General features: G+C 44.0%; 1 long non-coding RNA gene across 3 annotated transcripts in view; it reads right to left on the bottom strand.

Moving 5' to 3' along the window:
- The window catches only part of LOC106022219, a 374,747-nt gene that overhangs the window by 41,678 nt on the left and 307,384 nt on the right, over positions 1-25,685 (bottom strand). The gene's annotated exons all lie outside the window — the stretch shown is intronic.

Below are 25,685 nucleotides of genomic sequence, written 5' to 3' on the forward strand. Positions count from 1 at the left end.
GATTAATTTACTAGTTGTGTGCTCTTAAGACGAGGTCTGACCATGTACCCGAGGCTTGCCCCCTGGACTGCAAAATGAGACATTGAATACTGACTCGGAGTGAGTAGGCAGAGACTGGAGCGTGTCTACACCTCCTGAGCTATTCTAAAGCTTGTGCACTGAGATGCCCATGCTGAGGTGTGAACCAGGACCAGTTTACGTGGACCATGAGCAAATCACCCACGGTGGGTGGGAGTAGGCTTAACGTTGAATCACTGTAAGATAAGGCAGGGGCTCTGCAATGAGGAGAGCTGATGGTTAGCTGCAAACCGACTTTCTCCAAGCCATGTTATTACTCAGTTCTAGAATGCTTTTGTTTTTTGCATCAGTATTGCATTTAACTGTCTTGCATCGAAGAACCGAAAGAGAAAGGAAAAGTGGGGAGACGTGGGATGCTTGCTTCCCCTCCCCCCGTCATCACGTACGAGGTGGTCAGTAACACAGACAGACAAGTGGACCGACATACATTCATACTCAAAGACAAAGAGAAACAAACTGATAGACGGTTGGTGGGGGAGAGAGACAGAAACAATATACTTGGATATAGAGAGACTTTGTATATGTGCCTGAGTATAAGACATATACATATATACACACAGAGAGATAAACACACGTACACACATGTATACACACATACATATGAGAGGGGGTGGGAGGGAGACGGAGGAAGAGAGAGGAGGGGAGGGATGAGGGGAGAGAAAAGAGAGGGGAAGGGAGAGAGAGAGGTCCTGTTATTATCTTAATGGCTTTCACTGAGAACGCAGCAATAGTTGGAAAGGTTCCTACTTGATGGAACTCCTGGAATTCCCAGCACTCACCTTGGCACGTTCCACACAATGAGTCATGGAGAACTTATTTACTCATTCACCTTATTGATGGCTTGCTTGATTGCCTAATTGCCAGTAATCTATTACAGGCTGAACATAGTTAAAATTCATAACTGTACAGAGAAACTCATGAATTAAATGTCTACTCTAAGTCACCCAGAAGACTCTAAATAAAATCACCCAGAAGACCCCCCCCAATATCAAGAAAAATTCCCCCAAACTGATTACGAACTAGACCCTATTATCGTGAGAGGTAATCCCACTTCTCATACCCCGATGAAAGGCTGCATAGTGAGGGACTTTGGAAGGAACTGGACCTGAGAAGAGCAGAGCCACATCCAGAAGGAGTGTCCATAGGAGCCCTGGAAACACCGACGTTTGTGATGAGACTTGAGATCATGTCGCAAGATAGGAATGGATCAGTATGCGTGAAGTGCAAATATGAGACACCAAGTCACAGCTCCCGCTGTGGAAAGAGTGTGGATGAAGCCTGAACACGGAAAGAAATGCCAGAATGGGGTTTCCATACCGAGTGGCCAGCATGGAGCATAATGACTGAGTTTACTATGATTTTATTTCTGTTGTCTATAACAGACTAGGGTTTGAGCCCATGGCTCTGGAAATGGTTGGCAGGCAACCCATCACTTAGTGACATATTACCAGTCCCCTCTTTACTTTTTATTTTGAGGTTTCCTTGCTAGGCATTCCAGGCAGGCCTTGAACTCACTCTGTATCCCAGGCAGACATTGAACTTGAGATTCTTCTGTCTTAGTCTCCAAAGTAGTAGCTGGGATTATAGACCCGAGACACCATGCCTGGCTTAAGTATAAAAGCTTAAATAGAATCAACCCCCCAGCATGTAGCTAAGAAAGACAATACAATCCCTGAGTATGTTGTGCAATCACATCTCTGTGCAAGCTATTAAGGCAGTTAGTTCTATGAGCGTGGGCAATGAGGTTCTCTTTGAGCAGCATGGGTGGCTGAGGAGAGAGAGAAAGCAGATTCTGTAACTGAAAGAGTGCACAGACTTGGGCACAGACTCTTGGTGTGCGAAGGCAACTCTACCTGCACAACTATGGTACCATGTCACCTGGATATATAGGCAGCTCTAGATGACCCCTCTCAGGATCAGATAAGGCCGTATGGAAATACATAGATTAATAGTTAGGAGTTAATAATTAAGAGAAAGCTAGCCAGTAAGAAGCCCTACCATGGGCCAACAATTTATAAATTAATATAAGCCTCTGTATGTTTATTTGGGGGTAATCGGCTGCAGGACCAGGCTGGAAAGAAACTCCAGCTACACACCTCTACCTACACAACCACAGTACTATGTCACCTGGATCACTACAGGCAGTTCTGGATGACCCCTCTCAGGAACAGAGAGCCCTGGAGGAGGCCTGCCGTTTCCACCTGTGGAGCTAAAGGCAGAAAGAGATGTGGATCTGAGTGCACTAGGCTAGGGCAGGGAGGCAGCCACCTCCACTTGTTTCAATAATGAAGTGCTCTAGACAGTCTGGGAAGCACCTCTATGTGTCTGCATGGAAGCACTTCACTTCAGAAAGGACGGTAGGCCTAGAGAGGGAGATAAAAAGACCAGGTCCTGAGGCGGAATTGAAGCATGGAGGTCCTATGGGGAAGGAGGAGGACCGGGGGGGGGGCTTCTCTTCTGACTGCCTTAAAGGGTCTCAGTGGGAAAGACAGGAAGAATGCTTGAGGGCGAGAGAAAGGAGGAAGAGCAACAGCGTTGTGCAGTGTAACTGCGGACACCATTTGAGTTCCTCTCCACCCTGCCGGGCTCCCACACTGAGCTCACCCTAGATTGTCTCCTGCATTCTGCCCAGAGTCTCTTCCAAAGAACACTGTTTGCCAGCTCACTAGTGGGGACCGCACGTTCACACAGGTAACCATCACCAGAGACAGTTCTTGGCCAACAGCAACCACATGATGTGCCTTGGTGTCCTCTGTTGGTAGAGAGCCCCAGGGTGCATACTCTGAGCTTCCAGGAAGGAGGGAAATGCTGAGCCCTTGGTGCCCACAGCAGATTAACCTCATTCTTACCTCTTTCTATCCCCAACTTGTAGAGCGAAGCCTTCCCGACAGCATGGTTCCAGAGCCGCATCAGTCCCAAATAAATACACAGGAGGCTATATTAATTATGAAGCTGTTGGCCGTTTGCTTGTTTCTTATTGGCTAACCCATAATTGTTAATCTAAGTATTTCTCTTACTGGAGAAAGGGTCCGTACCTTTTACTCCTCTGGAGGCTACATCATGACTCCTTGTGTTTCTCTTTCCCAGAATCCTCCTCGACTCCTAGTCCCATCTATCTTGCTTCCCTATTGGCCAACAGTGCTTTATTCAACACCCAATAAGAGACAGATTTACAGAATGGCATCTCCCATCACCAACTTCCATTTGCCTTAATTTTTTTTATTTCACTTACAAATACAAGTATATGGTCAGCTTAGGTGCTACATTTTAGAGAAAACTAAACTAAGAAAAGACTGGAATGGAGTGTTAAGGAGAAATTGTCATTTTGGGGGGTTAGCGAGATGGCCCAACCATTAAGAGTGCTCACAGAAGACTTTAGTTCCCAGCACTCACATGGAAGCTTGCAACCATACAAAACTCTAGTTCCAGGATATACAATGACCTCGTCTGATCTCTGTGTGTAGTAGTTACATAAATGGTACATATGTGTAAAGGCAGATAAACACTCATGCACAAAAATGAAAACAAATCAATCTAAAAATAATTCTAAAGGATAAATTGTATTTAACAATTCTTGAGCTCTGAATTTGTAACAACAGCTCACCATTTGCGTGGTCTGACTTGTGAGAAAAACTGTGAAGATTACAAGCCAACTACTGCTTCTGTAACCCAGGACAATATTAATCACTGTGAGACACAGTTTCTTAATTTTCTTCTGTCTCTTAAAGATGAACAATGAAGCCATGTATTTAATATATTTAACCTGCACCAAGCATGTTAGCTGCCGTTATTGTCAACAACAGTAATCAATCAAATTTGTTGATGGCAGCTGGGAGAACTTCTAGTATCCACTAGTGTAGCCTGAGTGCCCTTCTCAAACCCCAGGGGTGAGCAAGTCACACAATAACTTTCCGGCCTTGGGACCATTAACAGAAAATGCATTTCTAGATTGACACTTCCAAAGTGCAGCATTTAAAGTCTTTAAAATGTGACATGACTATTTTGACTCCACCCAGCACATACCAATATGTCTGGTCAAGAAAAGAACATGTGTCTGTTCAAAACTTGAACTCATCATGTGAGTGTTTTTTGCACTTAAATCATCTCATCATCTCACAAGACACTCAGAAAAAGATCAGCTTACTAGTTTATGGTCATGGCTGGTCTATGTTCAAAGGAAATTAAATGTCAGCAACAAGGAAATTGTAATGGAAGGCCATGGGAGACAGGAGGAAGTTTCCAAAAGTTCTCTAAGACTTAGATGACAGAAGCCAAGGATACATGTTATTTAAGGGTTATCAGGGATGTTAGAGACCATCAACCTCCCAGTTACAAATGAGAAAACCAAGCATAGCAAGGACATATGATTTGGTGTAGGATAGACTGATATAAGGAGTGGGCTCAAACTCATGCTTGATCACCCAAGATAGAATCAGCATTATTCTAGCTTCGCTACATAATTTCAAAGTGACAGCTCAGAAAGGAGAATGCCCACTTGGAAGGGTCTTAACTTAGAAATAGGTTGAAGGAGAATCTAGACAAGGTTGTTGCTGGTAAAACAATATCCAGCTGTGCCCAAGGCTAGTGAATGTCTTTCCTTTAAGATTGAAAGCAAGCATAACAATGCCTCATTCCCACAGTGCATCCCCAGGGTGAGGGCAGGTATGAGACAAGTGGGGGAGGGTGTCAAAGCTCTGTTTCATTTTAGCGGTTCTCTCATCCTGATGTTCATTAGAACAGATGCTCTTTTGTACACACAGACACACAGGCTCACACACATAGAAGTAAATGAGAGAGATCACACAGCCATGGCCACACATATAAGCATACAAAGAAACCTTGGAAATGGGTCTGTGTCCCCTCAGTTGGGAGGGAGCTCTTATCTTTGTTTCAGTTGTAGATTCATCTGCCAGGGAGTGCAAACCCTGGTTCCTGGTATAAGTAACAACTGTCTTTAAAGCTCCAACATCTGGGAGCCCTCCATGCCCTATCCAGGTTTGAACATGTACAAAACACATGTTCTCCTTACCTAGCCTAAATACAGACACACAGATATATGCCTTGTGTGTTGTAGCCAGGCTTTTATATGTTCATATACCCTCCTTACCCATATTTGAATACATAGACACAAATACACATATGTCTTGCCCAGGCTTGAACATGAACACATGCAAACACACATGCCCTCCTTACACAGGCTTGAACATAAATGTACACATGTGAGGTTTGAACATCGATATGTACAAGCATCCATGCTTTACCCAGGCTTGGATATAGACACATGCAAACACACATGCTCTCCTGACACAGTCACTCACAGAGAAAACTTTAGTCACATTTCAAGGAACTGGCTTAAGAATTATGTTATTTTTTGATGAATTTTGCTGCTGATACACAGATTACAAAACAAGTAGATGAAGTGTGATTTTTTTTAATTTGGGAGAAGGGAAGGGAGTGGGGGAAAGGGAAGGGAGAGGAGAGGTGAGAGAGAGAGAGAGAGAGAGAGAGAGAGAGAGAGAGAGAGAGAGAGAGAGAGAGAGAGAGAGAGATCAGTCTGCTTCCTCAGAGAAACAGTGGAAAGAGAGAGAGGTGTGATTCTTTAGGAAAAAGACAGTATTCCGTTAAAAAGTGGAGATAGGGGACTTAGTTGGCAATTACTGGTCTGATTACAGGTCTGATTTTAGCCATTTCTATTTCCATTTAACTGACGAGATTAAACCTGTCACCACTTCATTTCCATGCTTTCTGTTTCTCAAACACCAATCTTTTCTTTCAGGTGACAACACCTTGTTACTTGGGCCTCATTTAACTTTATCAAAAAATCATATTATCCATTCATTTCAAATCCATTTAGTTTAAAAATAATCAAAAGTGCATAACATAAAATATTTACATAATGACATAAATCATAAAACATATGGCGTATAATATATATTAAAATATTTATGTAATTAGGAGTAAACTATCCTACTGAGGCATCATAACAGGTGTCTATGTGTATTCATGGAGGTATTTGTACATGGATGTGACTTTCTATATCTCTGTGTCTCCCCAGATGTATGTGATGTGTGTGTGTGTGTGTGTGTGTGCCCGCGCGCACGTGCACGCATGTACGTGCAACTGTCCATCTCTGTGGATCTGTTGATTGTACATACAAAGATGGTGCTACAGTGGAGATTGGGATTCTAATCCTATCTTCCTGGTAGCAGAGATATCAACCTTCAGAGTTCCTATGGCATTTTCCCCAAAGGGTAAATGCAATTGCTTCTTGCTTGAGATTACTGAGAGCCAGCGGGAGCTCCACGGAATCTGCTAGACTGATGTCTAAAGGACTGCTCTCCTGGGGTGCTGCTGGCCTGCATGGTCACGTTGGTGAGACAAACTGGGTTTCACCATGATTTTATTTATCTATAGTACAAGTTGAAGGCACCCCTCCTTTTCACTTCATTTAGATGTGTTAGAGTCACTGAGGTTCTTGAGCAACCATGAACCAACGTGTACTTACAGACTTGGTTTTATGGGGTACCTGAGGTGAAAGGCTCTACACTGCATACAGGGACTGCGATAATCATGATGTTCATTCAGTTGTCTTTGACCTCAGACCTGAGTTATCCTGAGTGCTGGCCTTGCTTCTAAGGCAACTACTACTCTCATAGGCTATTCTTTTTACATTAGTCCCAAGAAGCTTTTTGCTTCTGGCAGGGTCCATAGACAACATTTCTCCAAAAGGCTTTGAAGAATGATCTATGAAGGAAGCTACAAAACATCTCAAGATCAATTGCTGTAATTATCTTCTGAATAATTTTCTACCATTATTCAGACTGTACATATTGTACATGAAAGGCTATGTTCAGCCAAACCAGAGCTTGCTGGGTCTGGGATTTACAGCTCACTGTGCAAGAAGATTTAGAAGGCAACCCCTAGGAAATCCATCTGGGGATGGTTGAGAGGATAAAGGAAAATATAAGTTCTTTTAATCTTAATATTCTTTATGTTCTGCTCATTATGATTAGATATATCTTCTAGTTAAGCCCTCAACAAAAATAGAACTGGCAATGAAAAGACGATTTATTTTCTTTCTATTGCTAAGGGAAAATAGCACACATAAAAATAATAATAACACTATAAATGCGGCGATGCTTAGCTATTTAGAGAGCCATCCAACATCTCTCATTTGCAGAAGTTGAAGAATAAAGAAGAGAATCCCTCTTCAGACCATGACTAAAGAACAGAAAATACTAGCTGACTTCTTGTCTTTTCTTGTGCTTTGTAGGCACTCGAATTCCCCCTTCATCTTAAACACAGGACAGAGAGAAAAGCATTACCATCTCCACTCCTGTCTCCCTCTAACTCTCAAGGGACGATATCTAAAAGGAGGAGCACGAGACTGCTGAGAAGGATCAGGAGAGCTTCCCTGCTCATTAAGATTATTACTGAGGCAGGGTTAGAAGGAAAATAAAATCCAATACGTTTGCTGTTGCATTGATTATTAATAGAAATGAGCTTTGGCTCGCACGAGACTGTAAATGCTTCTTGGCACCCGAGTGAGAGGCCATCAGTGGCTGGACAATAATACATTTTAGCAGCAGATTTCTTCTGAGTCAAAGTTGATGTTTCTCGCCCCAGGAATGGATCCTATGGAGGCAAGAATGCCTTCTGATTTTAAAAAAAGAAAAATCAAACTCCAAATTGCTTAGGCCATAGCAAACCATGATAAGCTTCCACAGTAGGACAATTCATTCTGAGGATTACATTTCGTTCAGGTTATTTACCTGACACCACCGGCTCGGGCAAGGTTGCTGAACTGCCTAGAAATCAAACAGCTGAGATGCAGCAGCGGAGGGTGACGACTGCTCGGTAGCTGGGGATGCATGCTCTTGGCCCAGTGCAGCTGGGGGCTCTGCTGAGATAAGGGAAAGAACCCAGGAAAAAGACAGAAGGTAGAAACCAGCAGGCATGATCTCTCTTTCCAGCACAGGAATGGTGTAGGTAGGAGTGGTCCTGGGAAACCACAATGAAAGGCCGCCCATCTGCTGAAGGACTCTGGGGTTGAAGCATTCTGATACTGCTTCTCTTGCCAGTGTGTTCACCATGCATCCTCTCTCGCTGTGCAGCTTGGAAGGAAGCATGAGAAGGGGAGGATGGTTTTTGGTACTCACGGGCTGCTGTTTCTGAAAGGGTCTCAGAAGTCACCCAGTCCAACCAGGTGGGACAGCAAACTCACCAGCTGAGTCCACTTGCTCCAGGCTTCTCCTGGCAGCATAGGACCAGTTCACAGTGGGGGTTTAACACAAGCTGACTAAATGCTCTTGCTCTTCCTACGGACCCATACTCTGAGCGGTCTGCAAGCTCCTACTAGGTGGCTGTGACCAAAATGCGTGACAGAATAGCTTCAAGGAAGAGGATTGTTCTGGTTAGAGACTCTGTGGTTTCAGTACAAGTTTTCATGTGTCTGCGTGCACTTGGGCAGAATGTCCTGACAGGGCTAGCCTTGAAAGAGAGCTGCTCCCTCGTGAGACAGTATGAGGCGAAGGAGTCAAGGATGAGACACCCCTCCAAGAACACACCCCTGTAACCCACCTCTTCCAGCTAGGCCCTGCTTCCTAAGTGTTCCAGTACCACCAAAGTAGTGCCACCAGCTGGGGACAAAATGTTTAATACATGAGCCCAAGGAAGACATTTCATAGTCACAACTTAAGTAAGTATCAGTAGGTTTTAAGTGTCAGAAGGTTAGATTATGGCAGAAATGAGACTGGACCCTACCCTACACCTCACACTTCTTATATGTAAAGGAATGGATCTTTAAAGAATTACATAGTAACATGATATCCTTTGTGCGATACTTTCTCCCATGTGGATTGTTTTTTTCCTTTACTTTCTGGTGTGATACTTGCCGCTGAATCCTGTTTGGAGTTTTTAATCATAAAACCAGAGACTCGGGACGTTAGCTAATCTGTGAAGTTCTGCAAGTAATTCCAGATTTCATTTCATTGGGCTGTGTGTGTACATGCATATGTGTATGCACATATTTTTATTGTTTGTTTGTGTATACCTATGCGTGTATATGTGTCTGTGTACGTACATGTATACGTATATATATGTGTGTATGCATATGCATGTGTATGTGACTATGTGTTTGTATGTGCCCATGTGTGTGTGTGCTCTTGCACATGCGAGTGCTTAAGCAATTTCTGGAAGTGCAAGTGTTCTTAACATGTAGAGTTCAGATAATCCCACTGTGGGGTAGGCTCTCTTGATGTGAAAAGATTTGGGAATTGTACTCACTCTCTCCAATGGCCACAACTCTCCAAAGCATGAAATACATACCAATGCTGTCAAAGTGGAAAAAAGCCCTAAAATCTGAGGATAATTACACACATCACACTAATTACCCAGAAGCACTATTAGCTAATGAGATTAGCCAGAAGCCCTGTCCAGCAGTCCAGCATTGATTAATCAAAGAATAATGCCAACACACCTGCAGTGAAGAGGCTCCTGATCCCCAACAGAAGAGTGATGAGCCGGTGTTTGAAAATAGTGAGCATTTGTATGACTACCATACTCCAGTCTTACAGGAAGCAAAAGTCATCATAGATTTATGCTAGTCGGGGGGCTGAGATAGACCATAAATCCTGTAGTTATGTCACTCTAGACAAAAGAAACTCGGTCTGAAGCTCAATTTCCTCATTTAAAAAATGGAAACACTCATACTGTATGTCCATTTAGTTCATAAGATTCTGAGAAATTATTTTTAGGGCCATGCATAATCTTAGCTCCAAGCAAACCCTTTGGTGCTTAAAAATAGCAAGCTAGTCCAAAGCCCCAATTGTAAAATATCTTTCTGGGGACTCCCTTGTCTGTCGTTGGAAGAGAAGATCACAGTGAGAAGACTTGCCAACAGTTTACAAAATGCAAGCAACCAAAAAGGAGATCAAATATCTGAGTATAAAAAATTATGTCAGCAGGGATGGGGATGACCTAGTGGTCAAGAGCCCTTTCGCTCCTGCAGAGGGCCTGTTTTTGGTTCCCAAGAACCCACTTAAGAGGCTTACAACCCTCTGTTATTCCATATCTGAAGGATTTGGCATTCTGTTCTGGCATCTGTAGGCAGCAGACACACATGTGGTACACATTCAAGCATGTAGGCAAACATGTATACACATAAAATAAAAAAATATGTTTGAAAGATATACAAGTAATCTTACAGCAAATAATAACACATATATTTCACTTTACTCATAATTCAAATAAATCAGAACTATACAAATCTCCTCTTGCTATTATGTAGAGACTCAATCATTTGACTGCTCCCTAATCCCATTGGCACCATAAAGGCAGAGTGTTCATGTTTTTCTTCCCTTTAGGAAAATTGCTGAAGACTCACCATATAATTCAAAGATCCCTACAGCAGATACATTGTAGTTTGTTTTTCTGGACAGTTTTGCTGGTCCTGGAACACATAACAGGAGATTTCTGATGCAGGTTCAAAAGTGTCATTAGTAAGACTGTCTTTTGGAGTTGTGATATGCCAGCTAAAAGTATTCCATTTGGTAAAAGGCTGGGAGAAAGAATTTATGTCACCACACACTGGGGAGAAATCTAAATGCTTTGAACTTCAAAGACTCTTAGTGGGGAGAAATTAGCGAAGTGTCCTTTCAGCTAGATGAGGGATTTAATTTTCCAGTGTGAGGAGTCTCAAGGAAATGGTGGAGCATGAAGAGTCTATGATGAGATCCCCAGGCAGAGGCATCTTTAAGGGGTCCAGACTATGCTGCGATAGGGACCAAGTTTCTCTTTTTGCATCAGGAAAGTAGACTTACCATTTCAGATGTGTTGTCCTTTCTAAAAGACAATCATTATTTTTGGGTGGCTGTTTCTTTTTAAGGCCCCTTATATAATAAATTTCATCCTTGGTGGAGAAATAATAGGAAAATTTTATACTTGTTAAATTACTTTTATATTTATTTGTGTGTGTGTGTGTGTACGCGTGTGTTTACACTTGTACATTCCTGTACCTTCCTGGAGGTCAGAGGAAAACTTGTTGGAAATACTTCTCTCTTTCCACCAAAGTGTTTGGAAATATGGAAAGACAGTTAGGGGCAAAGGATTATAAGAAGAACATGAGGTTGGAAAGATGCCTCAGTTAGCAAAGTGTTTGTTATACAAGCATGAGGTCCTGTGTTCAGGTTCCCAGCACTTGTGACAAAGCATGTTCCGTGGCATGAACATGTAACTCCAGCACTGGGAAGGCAGAGGTGGGCAGATCCCTTGCAGCTTGCTGGTCAGGTAGTCTAGTTGAGACAGGGAGGCCCTGGTTCAGTGAGAGATCCTGTCTCGAAATACAAGGTGAAGAGTACTTGAAGAAGACACCCAATGTCAACCTCTGACTTTCATATGTTCTTGTACCTGCCCGCACAGGTACACACACACACAAAGAATAGAGAAAAATAAATTTGGAGTATCATTTTGTGGGGTACAGTAAGGAATTAAACCTCCCTGGGCTTTTTCAGCCTTTAATAAACTAAAAAGGACTGAAAATTCAGATGGAAAAACTGAAGTCTAAGTTAGAAATAAATTCATGTCTGTAATGAAGGAAGTAGCCAAGTAGTAAGACCAATGGGGGTAAGATATTACTAATTTTTGTTTGTTTGTTCTTGTCCTTGTTTTATCAAGGCTGAGAATGTCTGAGAGAAATAACTTAAAGGAAGGAAATCTTTATTTGGGTTCATTATTTAAAAGGGTTCAGTTTGTGGTCAGTTGGCTCCACTGTTTCTGGGCCATGGCGAGGCAGAAGACCATGGCGGAAGGGTCTGGTAGAGCAGCAATGCTCACCTCGTGACACCCAGGAGGTAGAAGGAGAATGCAGGAAGGGATCAAGGAAAGATACAACAAAACACTTCCTGTGACCTACATGTAAGCCTGTGGAGACATGTTCAACCCAGAACCTCCTACCTCTGCGTGCCAAAGGCTCATGTCTACCCTATAATGCAAAATACATTTGGTTGACCTCCATGGTCTTCAGAGTCTGAACAGCTCCGGAATCTTTTTTTTTTTTTTTTAAAAAGCAAGTTCAAAGTCTGTTCTAACATCCAAAGGAATTTAGCTCTGAGACTGTACACATCAAAGAGAAAAATCACACACATCTGACACTCAGAGGCTGGACTATAGCACAGAAAGGAGGGATGTGACCCAAAGCCAGACCGAAGGTCATCAGGACAAAGCATGACTCACATAGCTCCGTTATACATTTGAGTGCATGCACTTCCTGCTTGCCCAGGAATACTGCTCACATAGCAGCAACAGCTGAACTCACAGCACACTGTTCTGCTCCTCGGGAGGGCAAGGTCTGCAGGGCCATTTCTAACATGCTCCATCTCCCTAGATGGCATCTGCCCTCTTCTGGGACACAGACGGTCTCATTTTTTTCTCAGGTATGGAATGAAGATGGGAAGTTCGGTGTGTACTGTCACACACAGGCTGAAGTTCACATACTAGCCCTTTCACAAGCGGTTGGAGGTGCAGTAGGAGCACAAACTCTTCGGGGAGAAAACAGAGCAACCTGATGACAGTGTCCTAGCTGATACTGATGCTGAGGCCTGGCCCCTGGACCTGTTTCCTCTTTTTCCCACCAGGGAAGATGAATGCTTTTGCTTTTCTTTCTCCTTCCCCTTCCACTTTCGTCTGTAATCCCAAGGACTGAACCCAGGGCCTTGTGCATGCCAGTAGAGTGCATTACCACTGAGCAACATTCCAGCCCTTTTTCCTTTCTTTTTAATTTTTGAGACAGTCTCGTTAAGTTGCCCAGGCTGGCCTTGAACCCACTCTTCTGATTAGATTCCCCTGCCTCAGCCTTCCCAAGTAGCTGGGATGATAGGATGGCAGCCTATACCGTAGGGTCTTGCCTAACGAGTTCTATGAATTTTCCCTAACGAAGCAATCAAGATGCCCTTGTATCCCATACCTCATGGCCCTTGTGTTAGTCACTTGTCTCATTACTGAAACAAAACGCCTGATAAAAGCAACGTAAGGAAGGAAGAGGTGATTGGGGTTCAAGAGTAGAGTCTGTCATGGTGGGAAAGTTATGGCAGCGGGAATATAAAACAACTGGGCATATTTCCTCCAAACCCAGGAAGCCCTGAGGGGAAAGCTGGTGTTCAACTGGCTTTTTCCTTATTCGGCCTGGAATTCCCAGGGAGTGGAATGGTGCCCCATGTATTTGGGGTGGGTCTACTCTCCTCTATTAATCTAATCTAGATAATCCTTCACAAACACACCCGAGACCTGTTCCAGGCAATTCTCAACCCCACCAGGCTGACAACCAAGAGTCGCCACCACAGCCCTATTTATAACTTTTCTTAAGAGTATGTTCCTAGGCAAAATAAGTTTACGTTGGTGAGTCTGCACGTGTGAGAAGATGATTCTTATGAATTACATAGTCTTTCGGTGTGTCTACAGTTTCACGACCATCTGCGATAATGATAACAAACAGAAAACTAAGTTGGATTTTTATTTGACTCCGTCCATCAGCTTTGTTCAGGTATTTCACAGGAAATGAATTGTTGTGTGTTTTCCTTCAGTCGGTCTTTCTACCCTCTAACATCTGCATTTGCTGTACTTGAGGAAGAGGTTAAGAGATCAGAAATGTGGAAATTAACCTGCCAAGAACACAGGTAGGAAAGAGATCAGAGCTGCTGAGAGGTAGCAGGAAAAGTCAGAAGTCGAGAAAAGAACTTACCGTACTGGGCTTTTGTTTCTGCCTTAGAAAGTTTGGAATTCCTATTTGGATATGTCTTCAACCAGGGCAATAAAAAACATGTCAGAAATGTAAAATATCAGCCTGCTCCCCATCCCCGCCTTTGGAGATTGCTCTTTGATTGAATCCACAGGGAACAGCTGAAGCAAGGCAATGGGCCTTACACAATGAAATACTTAAATATGACGGGGAAAGGCCAGTGTTTGAAGCCCTGTAGTGAGGAATTTATTCACAGTGTTTAGAGGCAAGGGTAAGGAGGTGAGCTGACAGAAGAGGGGGGAAGGGAAGGGAGCAGGTTGGTGGAGGCAGAGTTGCCGGTAAGCTAGAGCAAAGGCCGGAGCAAAACCATTTTAAAACAAAATACCCTAAAGTCAGATTCCTTTCTGCAAACCTGCAGGGACCCAATAAAAAGCCGCCACTAAATGAAAGTGTTACCAAAGCAGATGGAGAAAAACATCAGAAAATCAAATGACACATTTGAAAGGGCAAAACATCAATATCACTAAAGAACTGATCAGATGTGTCGTTTTGAAATGCAACCAAAGCAACCAAATCGTGAAATGCGTTAAAATGGGGACACAGGGTGGGTGAGGGTCTGGCTCCTACCGTGCGGAAAATCAGGTGCTCAGAGGGAATGCATGAATAGAAAGGTAGGCAGCTTGTGTCTATACACATTCGGAAATTGTCAAAAAACATCAAAATGATGGACCTTGCTAAGAGGGGTATTTGTTGCAGCCAAGGGGACTTCAGCAGGTCTCTGGGATAGCAGCTGTCAAATGCTCTTTGCAGCTTAGCTTTGGTGTCTCCTTGGCATTAGCAGTTACAGAGCCCAAGGCTAGACCTCTTAGCACAGGACTTAGAGGCTGGTGTGGCTGTAAATAGTGGAGGGGGTGTAACAGTCCCTGTCTGTGGGTACTATCCAGACCTCAATAATGGGTTTGCAGCCAAATTCCAATCACTTTGGCTAGAAGGGGTGGAACGGGCAGTTAAATATAAGTTCTTAGGGGCTTGGAACTGCTCAGTAGATAAAGTGCTTATTGCTCAAGAATGAGGATCCTCAGGGGAGGAGCTGGGCATGGTGGCACAAACCTTAATCCCAGTACTCAGAAGCAGGCCAGCTTTGTCTACATAGTGAGTTCCAGGACATCCAGAGCTACATGGTGAGACCCTTTCTCAAAAAAAAAAAAAAAAAAAAAAAAAAAAAAGGATTCAGGGAATGCTAGAACATGATTGAAATCCCAAAACGAAGAGATAGATCCTTGGAGCCTGTTTGCTTGCTAGCTTGACAGGAAAGAGTAAGTCCCAGTCCCAGGTCAGTGAGAGACCACACACATACACACAAACACACACAGAGAGAGAGAGAGAGAGAGAGAGAGAGAGAGAGAGAGAGAGAGAGAGAGAGAGAGAGAGAGAGAGAGAGAGCAAACTATGTGTTGTATTGAGTAGGACAGGGACCAGATATTGTGCCAGCAAGCCAAAAATGAATCACTAAGTGCGCACAATATCTGAGTAGTTTAAAAACATCACCAGAAAACTCAGACAGGGCTATAAAAACTGAGGAACAGATCTGCTAGATGAGGAGTTAGCAGAGGCAGACGGCCTCGGACTTAGTCCTTAGTTTCACTGTTATTGGGGCCTGTTTCTATCCCCCAGAATTCAATGTGGGGTCTCATCCTGGCATGACGACTTATGCACTGTAAGACTGCAAGCAGATTGTTAAATCCCTCTAAGCACAGGTTTCCTCATCTCCAAAACGAAGGCAGTGAAGCTATGAACCTCATGAGAATTTGTGAAAGGAGTAAAGGAAACAGTTCCTATGAACAATTCCTCAGTGCTAGGATGAACGCTCAAGAAATGAAAGCTATTAAATTATCCACAAGCTACGCAGAGGAAACCCACCTCTTCTTTTAATGCAAACCTCTTCTGATTAAAAATAATCAGTGAAAGGAAACCTCAAAATCAGATGCCCCAAACGGAGCAACACTATTGGAGGACCAGAGTGTCCTCTGCCTCCTACTCCTTAGCTTACACTCTTTCTTCCTCTCCATGGTTCTCAGGAAGGACTAAGTTCTCTTTACACACTGTCCATTAACCCTGCCTCTCAATGTCCCTCCTTCTAAAACCAAGAATAAATTCCTCGTTTTGTAAGAATCAAAGAACAAACTTTGAGGTGTTAATGACAAATACTAGCTTTAAAATGCTTGTATGTGTCCCTTGTCAGGACTTTTATGTTTTGGGAAAGAATGCACAGCTCTGAAGAGGACTGGGGGGGGGGAGTATGGTGCAATATGTTGGTGTGTAGAATTTCTCACCCTCTTCAAACGAGGCTAGAGGGCAACTTATGAAGGATACCACTGAGCTACCTGTGAATGGTTCTCTGACAGATGTGCATCTGATCACACACAGCCCACACCTAGGTCGTATGGATGGGAGGTCACACAAAGGCCACACCTAGGTCATATAGACAGGAGGCACCACTTCTGACAATAAGCACTCAAATTAGAGAAGAATAAAGCAGCCACTTCCAAAATTACCTAGATGAGTTCAAATCCATAAGAGTGACCAATATGTCTGAATGGAAACGATTCCATTCCCTTTGATGCAAACAAAGGATACTCTTAGAGGATTCTTGGCAAAGAAATCTAAAATACCAAAAAAAGCCCCCACATTTTATTTTAACAAGTTCTTAATGATAGGACAGAGAACAGGGAGTGAAGGAGAAAGAGGGCACATAGACCTGAAAAAAGTCCCGTGTGACCTCGATGTTCAATTTGAAGTCTTTCTGCTTCAGAAACTGTCTGGGACACTGTAGTGCTGAGGATTACACAGCTGTCTCCACATGGTAACATAGGGAGCTCCAAACTCTGTGAGATTAAGGACTTCGGTCTGATTCAGAATCAGGAGGAGAGGGGGCATCAACAGATGATGGGGGGAAGTCCTTCTGTGTATATGTTTATCTTATTGGTTGTTGAATAAAGCACTGTTGGCCACTAGGGAAGCAAGACAGGTGAGGCTAGGAATAAAGGAGGATTCTGGGAAACAGAGGCACAGTCAGTCATTGTGTAGAACACCAGAGGAGTAAGAGGTCCGGACTCTTTCTCAGGTAAGAGAAGACCATGTGGAAATACTCAATTAGCAGGTATTAGAGCTAGCCGACAAGAAACCATAGCAAACGGCCAACAGCTTCATAATTAATATAGCGTCCTGCGCTATATTATTTGGGACTGACATGGCTCTGGGACCAGGCTGGGGCCAACATGGGTACTAAGAACTTCCACTTAAACATTTACGAAAAATTAAAAGTAATTTTAGAAACAAAAGAACAGAAAGAAGCACGGTTTCTTGGTCGCAGCATTTTCTTGGGTGGGCTCCGTTTTGCTAGAGACAAGCAGAGACTTGCATGGCCAGTGCTGGTGGTAAACTTATGCCTGCCATCTTGGAAAGACAGCAGTTTAAACAGCCACGGTTGAGGGTGTGTTTGAACACCACTGGCTGGACTTCCCTTCTACACTGAGATCTGCTTCACCTACACTCCTCCACTTGTTTCCTTTAGCATGCACCTGATTACATGCCTGTTTGCCCAATGCTTGAATTGTCACTCCCTGGAAGTAGAAGGGTGCTCCCCCAAATCTGTAAATGTACATTTTATGGAGACAACTTTGACCCATTTGGATCCAAATTTCTGTTGTGTGCTACGACAAAACCATTGTCGTTAGCTGGCACTTAAAGACACCAGCACTTGCTAACACAGGAATTCCCTTAGTATATGTCGCTCAGTCTATGCAGACTCCTTTGTTAGGAAGTGGCATGAATTGATCTAAGTACTAAGACATTGGCCACAAAGCCTGATCTGTCCAGCTGGCCTCATGGGAAGAAGTCACAGGGCTTGAACTGAACTGGTTCCGAAAGGTAGAATACACTAACTAGTCTCCTCTCTCTAGAACCAGACTTCATCCATCATATCTCCCACCCATTTCTATTCTAATAGTCAAGGCCAGCTGCTACCACCCAAGGCTGATTGTGCCAATAATGGATTATTATAATACATGGAGCTAATAGGGCCAGTGCTGTCAGAACATGGCAGGATGAGATGGATATGTGCAATAAAAACGAAGACTCTCTAGCATTTATATATTGCTTTTACTTTCTAAATGTGTTCACATCTGTTATGTCATTTTCTTGTCCTGATACCCCTGAGAATGATGGATCCTTCAGGCATAATGCTTCTTTTATTCAGATGCAAAAACCTGGCAGGCACATCGAAAGGTCTTTCCAATGATCCCTGTGGCAACTGGGTCTAGAGTCATTGGTCTTCTAAGCTGCTGGACTTCAGCAGGATCAAATAGGTTAATGTCCTACAGAAAAGAGTAAAGCTTCCCCCATCCACTTGGTTTATTCCTATCCACCAGTCCCTGATTTAAAATGAAAATGAAAATTCTCTTTTTTTTTCTTTTCCCAGCAGACTGAAGTTGTTGCTTCTACTTTTCTGTCTTGTGTCCCTTCTCTCTTCCCTCTTCTATTTGACATGTAAATTTGATGTTTCCACCCAGTGAATCAATCAGAACAGAATGCTAATTTATTAAGCAAATGTGTAAAAGCTGCCAGTGTACTATACCCATGACTATGATTGACACAAGAACAAAACAGCCCCAAAGTCTAAGCTCCCTCAGCTGAGGCCATCATAAAGAGAAAACACAATGTATCTTTGTGGCTTATCAGGTTTGTATCTAGTCCTTCCATTATCTGCTCAGAGGAAGACACAAATGGGAAGAGCGAAAACCAGCCCTGCAAAACAAGACTTGATTGCAATGGCTCACACCATTCTGCAAAGTTCCTGAAATGTGTTCATTGTTGAAGATGGGGGTGTGGAAACCCTCTCAATGGGGCTACCGTGGGTCCCATACTTATTTAGTGTTATGTTATATTCCTGTTTTCTTTCTTTCTTCAAATTGGATGCATTCTAAGAGATGCAGTATTCTTAAAACGTTTAGCAATAAAATGAGGTATCCCACTTATAAGCCATTTGTTCCTAATTATAAAATTACTTTATCATGCAGCACTTGCTGGAACAGAAAAAAAAAAGACTATGAGGCAAAGAATGGGCTGGCTTAAGGTATTTTTCTTGTTATTGAAAAAAAAAGGTTAACGACCCAATTTCTTTCCCCCTCTGGAATTCAAAACTGCTAAGGCTCACAAAGTGTTCCTCACTTCTGGATAATAAAATAATGATGTAATTAACAATTAAATAGCACAGTATCATAAGAAATTATTAAACTTCCTTGTGAAAGGAAGTAAAAAACCATACTATTTTAAGGAATGTTAAAATGAGATAATTACTATCTAGCTTAAAAGTAAAAGCCAAATTCTTCCAATGTGCTTTCTGCCTTTGACGGTTTGGTATTTTTGGAGTTGTCCTCACTCTCGGTGATCCCTGAGGCTGTGGATGGGCAGTTGCAGGCTGAGGTATATTCTAATTCCACAGCTGTATTTTCAACCCCCAACCTCATCCCAGCTCCTGCTGCTTTGCCCTTTGAGACACAGTGTCTGCGGGTCACATAGGTTTTTCTCACTGTCATCCCTGTGCCCACTGTCTGTTGGCCTTGTAGCCTCCTCCTGCTGCCCTCCTTGGATATAGTGTCTGCTGGCCATGTAGGCTCCTCCCACTGCCCTCCGTGGACATGGTGTCTGCTGGCCATGTAGGCTCCTCCCACTGCCCTCCGTGGACATGGTGTCTGCTGGCCATGTAGACTCCTCCCACTGCCCTCCGTGGACATGGTGTCTGCTGGCCATGTAGGCTCCTCCCACTGCCCTCCGTGGACATGGTGTCTGCTGGCCATGTAGGCTCCTCCCACTGCCCTCCGTGGACATGGAGTCTGCTGGCCATGTAGGCTCCTCCCACTGCCCTCCGTGGACATGGTGTCTGATGGCCACCCAGCTTCTTTAGCTGCTGTCTCTTTTGTTGTTGTTGTTCAGCTTTCCTTTATTCTAACAAGCACCCGAGACCACCGACTTAGAAAGGGAAAGGCGTGTTTGGCTCACAGTCTGAAAGGTTCCAAGGCTATTCGTTATCAACTGGCCCTGCTGTTTTCGAACCTGCCATGAAACAGTACTTTGTGATACGAGTGTGCAGAGAGTCAAATCATTCACCTCGGCTAAGCACAAATAAAAGAGATGAGGATTCCTTGGTCTGCATTGAAAGTTGATTCCCAGTCACCTAAAGACCCCCACACTATACCCTCTCATAGTCATTACCACTTCCCAAGGGAGAAAACTTGGGAGAACCAGCCTGTAGCACACAGGCCTTTCAGAGTGATTCCAGAATAACAATCCGAGCACAGGGTAGAGAGTACCCACTGTGATACAGCGCATCTCTCACAGCAAGGACTGGGACCCTCCCTCTTGTGGATTGTTGAGTGAGTTTACTGACAGTCTCCCTGGGTCTAGTTTTGTCGCTTGTGTATCAAGTCGGACTCCTTTGGAAATGCTTATCTGATAGCATACCGTCTGACACCCTTCAAGGATCCACCTTGTCTCCGGGGACATCATCTTAATGACATTGGTAGCATCCTAGGATCTTCTCAGGTTTGGTCACACCAGGTGTATTATCAGTTACTTTTCACATCTCCCTGACAGAAACAACTTCCAGGAAGGAAATACTTATTCTGACTCGCAGTTTCAGAGGACTTCAGTTTATCATGATGGAGACGTCATGGAGTGCAGCTTAGCATGCTGGGTCAGAGGCAGTGGTGGAGGCTGCTTGCATTATGTTGGACTAAGAAAGAATGGCAAGAGCTAGAGATAACTAAGGGTGAAGAAGCCCAGGTACGACCTCCCAAACACCACACAAAGCAACCTCCTTTCACCAACCAGCCCCCACACTACCCAATGCCCAAACCTCTCACAATAACACCATCCACTGAGCTTTAAGCATTCCAAACAGTTTGTGGAGGTAATTTAATTCAAACCATAGCATTCCACCAAACCTCCGAGGGCTCGTGGGCATCTCAGAATACAAACTGCATTAAGTATAACTTTAAGAGCATCCAAAATCTTAACAGTTCCAACATTATCCAAAAGCTCGAGCCCAAACTCCCTACTGAGACCCGGTCTGTCTGTTAAGAGACTCAATTTCTCAATCGTGAGTTCCATAAAATAAAATAAAAAAAACATCTAAAATACAATGGCACAAGGTAAACATTCCCATTCCATGTGATGAAATGAAAGCAAAACTGAAAGCCATCGGGGAAAACACTAAATCCTATAGCTCCATGTCCAACATCTAGGACACATATGTGGTGCCAATGACTTAGGGAGCCCTGCCACATATTCAACATGGCCTATCTTTTGAATTTCCTCCAAGTTTTCCTTGGCAGACTTCCCATGTTCCTGGCATCTCCAATATCCTGGAGTCTCTATTGCAACTTGGGCATCAGTCTTACAGCTCTATGCCCATCTTTGTCAGGAGCATCCTGTGGGCAATGGACCCTAGTGCACCTTGCCGGGGCCTGCAAGATTTTCTCTGGATTCTTGGTAGAGATTCCTGTGACCTTATAACTTTTGCATTCTGCATACCTGCAAGACTAGGTGAAAAAACATGACAAGCTCCATGCTAGCTTGAGCAATAGCCAGGCCTCCTTGGACCACTATTGCAGAGGCCTCTGAGTGCTTTGGTGGCTGGACATAGGAAAACGTTTCCCTAGTGGTTCTTTGTAAATGTAATAAACTTAAAATATTCTCTTTTCAGAGGAAAGTCTTTCAAATCAGTTTGAAATTTTGTACACTGGACCCTTGATATGGGTAATTCCTGAAATGCCTTCAAGGGACCTCTCCTAATCTCCAGTGAAAAGAACTTAGCTGCTCTTCAAGGACACTAATCTCTATCTAACAGACTAGCTAGTTTTTAATCCAGTGCCACTCAACTTATCAGGGCAAGGGTAAAATATGAAGCGCAGACAAATCTTTGCCAGAACACAATGCCAATGGTCACTGGTCCAATTTCCAATATCATTGTTATGTCCATTTGAAACCTCATGAGTTTGGCCTTCCCTGACTCTACTTGTATCAGCTGGTATTCTGGCTTCCAACCAGCTAACAACGTTATCAGGCTTCTAGCACTGGGCTGCATCTCCAGACTCTTCCACATCCCTTCAGCAACCCAGTTCCAAAGGCACAAGGACCTGTGTTCAGATGTGATTAAAGCATCACCCTCATTTCTTTGATACCAATGTTCTGTATGTATTTGTTACTTTTTGAATGACCATAGCTGACTGAAACAAGTAGAGAGAGGTTTATTTGATTGACGGCTTCCAAGAGTTTTAGTCCACCAAAGTGGATGGGACAGAGTTCCCAGCAGTGTGAGAACGAGGGAGACTGGGAGTCAGATCGTGACACTGGAACCAGGAGCCCAGCGGCATCACTTTCTAGGGGCCACCCTGAGAGCCCAACCTCGCTGATCGGGATTTCCAGAACCTTCCTTAAGAGAGTCACCAACTGGGAAGCAAGTGCTCAGACACGAGCCTCTGAGCGGTGCTTCAGATTTGAGCCACAATATCAGGCCCCCTTCCGTTGATTCTTGCTTACTGTCCTCACATGCTCTAACTGCACAAATTGCAAGGACTGGCACACCTTTTTTAGGTAGAGAAAAGTATTTTCCTTCATCCTCATACATCTTAATAAATAAAATTCCCTCAGATAAATGATCTATTAATTAAAGGAGACCCCAGAAATGTATCAATATACACATTCCATCTAATTATGGGAAGACAGGAAATCTGAGCTACTCTAAAATGCAACCTCTAATTGTACCTGATGCAGGATCCTCAACATAGGGTAGTAAAATGTTCGGAGGTGACAAGACAAAGGAGGAGGTTTTGAGTGCCTTGGAGCGTCAGCTCTGGGTATGCAAGCAACTGTCAGACAAACTGGGAAACTGATGCAGGCCCTCCCGTTGCTGTCTCCGGACACGCGAGGTCTAACATTGCTTTGATTGGGTGGCATTTCTTCTCCTCTGGGTTTTCCAAGCAGACCGAAGAACAGCTTTCTGCGTCTCTTTCTTCCTGGTTGGCTCAGTCCAGCAGTCTTTAATATTTGGAAATGTTACGTGCTGGTCTAGCTGGCATTTGAGTCCTTTGCTATAAAGAAATATCTGAACCTGTGTAACCAGTAGAACAGTGTGCCTTGGTGCTGTAATCTGCAAAGAAGAAGAGTGCTCCTTGCTCCCATGGAAGGACAGATAGATTGAAAGAGGGCCAAATGCTCCTTGAAGCCTTTCTACAAAGGGCTTAGTCCTATTCACAACAAGGAAGACCTTATGTACAAATCATAACTCGTCCTGAAAGCCCAACTCTTTTTTGTCTTATTTGTGTGGTTTTTAAAAGAAAAATTTTGAGAATTTCAGACACAAACACTGTGTTTACATTATTCCATCCCTTCCTCCCTACTCCAACTCCTTCTGTGCCACCCTCATACGTGGCTTCTTCTTTATTATTGCTACATACACACATACATATGTACATAACCTCCTGAGCTCATTTAGGGTTGCTCAATTGTACATGTGTTTAGGTCTGACAAATTGGAACTGGATAACCTACCAGGCAGCTTACATTTGGAGAAAGCTAACATGCTCTCTCTCTCTCTCTCTCTCTCTCTCTCTCTCTCTCTCTCTCTCTCTCTCTCTCTCTCTGTGTGTGTCTATCTGTCTGTCTGTCTGTCTCAGCAGCCATTGACTGTAGCGTTTCATCTAAAGGTAAGAAAGGATGCATTTCGTAATGCCATTGCTTCAGGTATTAAGTGACATGGGGGACAACAGCCATCTAACCGCGCTCTACTTTCTCAGTATCCATCCATGTTTTATCCTGGCAACACCACACATCCATTAATCCAGTGTCACCTTAGCTTCTATGTCTCAAAGGGAAGACAGTGCCATCTTCCCCTCTGTGGTCACAGCCCACACTCTCAGAGCACTGCTGGGCGACTGCTGTGCTGCCCAGGAACCTTTAACCTGTTCTGGAAAAAAAACAAAAAAAAAATCAAAAAACAACAACAACAACAACAACAACAAAAAAAAAAACGGAAGGTCCTGACGCAAACGCCCTCCTCTTCTCCAGTTGTTACCTGGGCTGATTGTCCTGTATCCTTGGCTCTTTAATTTGTCCTTTCCTTTCCCATCTCCTTCTAACAGGGTCTGTGGGATAGGAAGCCTGCGGTGAAACCAGTTGCTATGCCTGTCCCCACAGGAATGTCTTCTTCACACTCCACTGGCTGCATCTGCCTGGGGCATGGATTCTGACAGCTGTTTAATAAACCACATCAGCAGTGCGCCGGCTTAAGACAGAATGGAAGTGAGGGCCTCACATTCCATCTCTACTCTCTGATAACCTCCGGTTCCATTATTTACCTCTTAATGTAACATTATTTCCCCACACCCCTCCCCACAAAACCAGCTGCCTTCTTCCCTTTGAGTGTAGTGAAAGGACCTTTGCTTGGGGATGGGGCTTTTCAGGCCCAGCCTGTGATCACCTGTATCAGCTAATGGCTGCTCAAGCACTTCAGACATCTGAGGACTCTCTCCATTCCTCCCCCTCTTGGAAATGGTTTGTAAAATTCTTCGCTTGCTTGCTAGGGAAAAAAGACACATCTCACAGCTGCTTCTGCCCTGCCGGTCCCCATTCTATTGTAGGGTGCATAACAGTCGAGTGTAATCTTTTAAAAGGCCTTACATATTCCATCTCATTGAATAACAGAAACCAGGGGCGGGGGAGGAAGGGGTAGAGGAGAGAGAGGCTGCCGAATGCTATGAAGGGCAGACTGAGATGAGCCCCCCTCCCTCCCCCGGTGTATAGCCAGTCCTTCTCCCGAGCAAGGCGATGATGCATCTCTCTTTACAATAGAAGAGTCAGGAAGCAATTTCAAGCTGTGGCATTACTCCGCAAACCTTTCATTTTTGTCTGAGCACTTAGAAGCAACTTTGCTGTCTCTCTAGGGTGGGGCTGGTGAAACTGACTCTCCACCACCCGGACAGCTCTGGGAAGCCTCCCTCCACCATCTATCATTTAGCAGCTCAAAGCTGAGCTAGGCAGGATGGAGCACCAGATTGCTGTGGAAGCCTGGCTCCAGTCGAGGGCTGGCCTCTCATCCAAGCAGATTGAAATTAGGTTTCAAAAACTACCCCGTGAGAAAGAAAGATGAGATGGGAAAGTCGCTGATGCAACCAAAAATACTGTGGTGATAGCTGGTGAGGGGAACAGTGGGGCAAACCGGGCCACTCAAAAACACTTAAAAGCATCCCACTCCACATGCCTGTGGCTCCCTGGTTTCCCCCAACTCTCCGTTTTATTAACTTAGCTTCTTTTATGAGTACTTTAATAAACCTGGATATTTTTTTCCTTGTGCGGGGAAGATCATAAACTCCTCTGCTTTAAAAAAAAATACAAATAAATAGCTCAGGAGTTTGCACTCACCCAGGAGTCAGCAGGGGACAGGATTGTGCTCCATAGCTACACCCAAGGGCTCCTTCTGAGACTTAGCCAGGCACAAGGGTCTCATCTGAAATCCAACAGAAGCCTGCCAAGGAGGGGGAGCTTTTGCAGGCTTGGGGAGGAGGCTAATCCTTTAGGCCTGCTCATTTAACTTGTTTATATCTGGCGAATTATCCCCTAATCCCTGCCCTTTGCCTGAGGCCAAGAAAGTTCTGTCTGGCTCTAAGCAGAGTAAGGGTTGAGTCTCCTCTACAAAACCAGCAGCAAGTCTGACCCAACACCAGGTACTCAGACACCATAAGCTCTCTTGGAAGAGTCAGGGGAATCCAGCCCCTCTTTCTCGAACTCTCTCCCTCTCTTCCCATAGTGCACCACAC

This window comes from Mesocricetus auratus, unplaced genomic scaffold (assembly GCF_017639785.1).
Source record: "Mesocricetus auratus isolate SY011 unplaced genomic scaffold, BCM_Maur_2.0 Super-Scaffold_100676, whole genome shotgun sequence".
NCBI classification, from domain to species: domain Eukaryota; kingdom Metazoa; phylum Chordata; class Mammalia; order Rodentia; family Cricetidae; genus Mesocricetus; species Mesocricetus auratus.